The sequence below is a fragment of the Hibiscus syriacus genome, unplaced genomic scaffold (genome assembly GCF_006381635.1).
Source record: "Hibiscus syriacus cultivar Baekdansim isolate YM2019G1 unplaced genomic scaffold, ASM638163v2 tig00005030_pilon, whole genome shotgun sequence".
NCBI classification, from domain to species: Eukaryota; Viridiplantae; Streptophyta; class Magnoliopsida; order Malvales; family Malvaceae; genus Hibiscus; species Hibiscus syriacus.
Window position 1 is genome coordinate 73,788 of NW_024062042.1, and position 4,185 is coordinate 77,972.

Here is a 4,185-nt window from a genome sequence, read left to right on the forward strand (position 1 = left end):
CTTATTTTGTAAACACTAAATGAAAATGTTTCAAAATCAAGTTTATCTTTAATAGTTGGATTTAACCATGTTGATTGTCGTTTTAAAGAAAAAACTGTTGAAAACATTTTGATGTTTCGATATAACAAATTAAGTACAAATGAATTTTAAGAGTTTACAAATGATTATTCGATTTAATTATTCGAATATCAAAAATATTACTCCAAGTCTTTTAAAGACCAAATTTTAAATCCTTATTAAAGTGTAAAATTGTGTTTTATACTTAAAATATTTTTGAAACATTTTTCACAAAGTATTTCGAACCAAAATCGAGCCAAAAATAAAATTTACAAAGTAATGTACCGATGCACTACATTGATGTATCGATGCACACCCATTTCGAATGCATTTTGTGTACCGATGCACAAGCCATGCATCGATGCACTCTTGAATATTTTGAACATCGAATGCATTTTGTGTACCGATGCACAGACCATGCATCGATGCACTTCAGGCTCATTTGAAACATCAAATATAATTAGTGCACCGATGCACCCCTAGTGTACAGATGCACGGTCGAAATATTTGAATTTTACACATAGTGTACCGATGCACCTTGGCTATGCATCAATGCATCATACGCACCCAACTGTTCTATTAATTGTTTTCACACCATAACGGTTATATTGACTCCACTAATGATCCCTAATGTTTAAAAGTGATCCAAGTAGTATTTAAACAAGATTAGGAGCCATTGATCAACAAAAATTAAGGAGAGAAGATATAGAATCAAAGAGAAAGCATCAAACCTCAAGTTTGAGCATTTTAAGCCTATTTTTAATTCAATATTCATTTTTCTTTCAAGAACACCATTTGTGCTCAATTGTATTTATTTTTTAGTGTTTTTTCTTTATTCTAGAATTGTACAAACATTTTACCTTGTGAGGTTTTCTTGTAAGCTTGCAAATTTGTGTATTTCTCTTTGGGAGAGAGTGTTCTCAAGAATTTGGGGTATAATTCTTGAGGGAGTTGTAAGGCTACTCTTTGTCCTCAAAAGAAATAAAAAAATTAGTGAATTTGTTGGAAAATCCTTAGTGTGGATAGCTAAGGTAGTGGACGTAGACTTTGGTTGAGAAAGTCGAACCACTCTAAAATCGTTGTGCAATTATTTTTAATTTTCTGCAAAAGCTTCCACCAAAATTTTTATTGCCAATTCACCCCCTCTTGGCCGATTGGTCGATCGATTAACTTAACAATTAGTACCAGAGCCTCACTCATTTGAAGGTTTAATCACCTCTTGAGTCAATTCGGGAAGAGTTATATCGATATTCAAATCATCAATGGCCTCCACTTCAAACTCCGACTTCGGTATTGATTCTATGCCTATCAACAAGCCTCCTTTCTTCAATGGAGCTAATTATACTTATTGGAAGAATAGAATGTGGTACTTCATTCAAGCAAGTGACATAGGAGCATGGAATATCATAGAAGATGGATACTTCATTCATTCCACTCATTCAATATTTTTGAGTGAAGCAGAGGTAATAATGTTCCAGCTCAACTCAAAGGCTATCCACATTATATTTTGTGATCTTAGACCAGATGAATACGGGAGAGTTTCATCTTGTACAACCGCGAAGGAGATATGGGATAAACTTCAAGTCACTTATGAAGGCACAAATGAGGTAAAAGAATCTAAAATTAGTCTTCTAACTCATAGCTATGAAAATTTCAGGATAAAATCGGATGAAGATATTAAAGCTATGACGGATAGATTTTCCACGATTGTCAATGGTCTCAAATCATATGGAGAGATCATTCCAAACGAAAAGCTTGTGAGGAAGTTAGTTTACTCTCTTCCAAAATCTTGGCAATCAAAGAAGACGGCAATCAACGAGTCTAAGAACCTAAAGTCTTTAACTCTCAAAGAGTTAATTGGTTCACTCCTCACTCATGAAATGATGCTTCAAGATAAGGTAGACCTCGAGAAGATTAACGAGCCAAAGAAATAGATGGAGAAAAAGAAGAATGTGGGAGTTGCTCTCAAATCCATAAGAGATGAAAGTGATTCGGATGAAGATGAAAATGACGAGGAAATGGCATTAAACGGTTAGGAAAGTTAATGAAGCCCAATCGAGGAAGAAAATTGAACCGAAACGAAGACTTCAAAAATGAACCGAAGGAGAAAGACCCTATCATTTGCTACGAATGCAAAAAGTTGGGGCATGTCAAATATGATTGCCCACAATTGAAGAAAAAGGGCCAATCAAAGAATAAGCACAATGTTCATGTGGCTACATGGAGCGATGAAGAAGGTTCTGATGAAGAGGAACAAGAAGTTGCAAACTTGTGCTTGATGACCATCGGGGAAAACTCTCAGGTAACCTTTAACTCATTTGATTAAGATGATTTATCTTATGATGAGTTATTAGAGGATTATAATGGGTTAGCTTCGGATTATAAGACTTTATTTTCAAAATACAAAAAATGATATTTCAAAATTGAAAAATAAAAATAGTCTTATGTCCAAAACCAACAATGATCTTGAAAGTAAGATCAAATAATTGAAAATCAAATTAGATGAATTTGAAAAGAAAAATACCGATTTGCATAACTTACTTTCAAGAGTAAATGACGATCATCAAAAGAAAATTGATGATCCTAAAGCTTCTTTTAATAAATTTGATCTAAAACGTTTTGAAAAAGGAGAAAGTTCAAAAATCAACTTTGTTAGAAAAAGTTTTAAAAACTACAATCATAGAGATCCCCGAAGAACCTCTAATGGAAAAATCATTAGAAATATATGGGATCCTAAAGAACTCTTACTACTAAAGATAAGGATATCCTACATAAATGGATACCTAAGGGGGCTAGAATTTTAGAGACTAATGAATATGGACCCAAAAGATATTGGGTACCAAAAATAAAAAATAATCAATGTTTGTAGGGAAATGAGCATTGCTACAAGGCACGAGAAACAAATTCAAACTCATGGTACCTTGATAGTGGATGCTCAAGACACGTGACCGGAGACAAGAGCCGGTTTATAGAGATTAACGCTAAAAATGGAGGAGAAGTGACTTTTGGTGATAATTCAAAAGGTCACATTGAAGGTATATGTACTATAGGTAATACCTCTTCCATACAAATTAAAAATGTTTTATATATGAATGGGTTAAAGCATAATCTATTGAGTATTATTCAATTATGTGATAAGGGATACAATGTCATGTTTGATACTAATGGTTGTAAAATCATTGACATTGCATCTAATCGGATTATTCTTGCTGGTCATAGAATAGGGAACATATACATGGTGCATTTAGATTCTATAAATATGACTAATTTATGCCTAGTTGGTAAGGATGAACATGATAGTTGGTTATGGCATAGGAGACTAGGACATGCTAGCATGAGTGTTTTACAACGACTAATTCAAGGAGATTTAGTTCGAGGGCTGCCAAAGGTAAAATTTGATAATGATAAAATCTGTGATGCTTGTGCTAAAGAAAAACATAGAAAAGCTTCCTTTAAGTCCATTAATAATGTATCAACTAGTAGAGTATTACAATTGATCCATATAGATCTTTTTGGCCCAACTAGGACTACTAGCTTGGGTGGAAAACAATATGCAGATGACTATTCTAGATATACTTGGGTTATATTCTTAAGTACTAAAGATGAAATATTAGAAAAATTCATCACGTTTTCAAAAATAATCCAAAACGAAAAAGGTTACTACATAACTAGTGTTAGGAGTGATCATGTAATACCCTAAACTATGGGTTAATGACTAAATCGTAAAGTTTCAGAATTTGGTGACTAAAGTAGAAGAATAGAATAATTCAATGATTATTTGGAAATATTACTTGAAAGATGTTAGTAATTATTAGATGAATAGAATGGCAAAAGGGTCATTTGTAGGGAAAATAATTAAATATGGTTATATATTAAACACGTGGAAGAGAAGAGGAAACAAAGTGGTTTCTAGAGTTCTCTTCATCTTTCTTCTTACTTCATGCGTGAAAACCAAGAGCTAAATGTGAGTTTTCTGATTTTTGAGTTTCTGGTTAAATTTAAGGTTGAATTTTGATTATTAAGTGATAATTAAGCTTAAGAAGAGCTTAAATTGTTTTGAAACAATAAGATGAAGAGAATAGAGGGAATTAAAGAAAAGAGAGGAATAAGTGAAATCTTGAAAGAGGG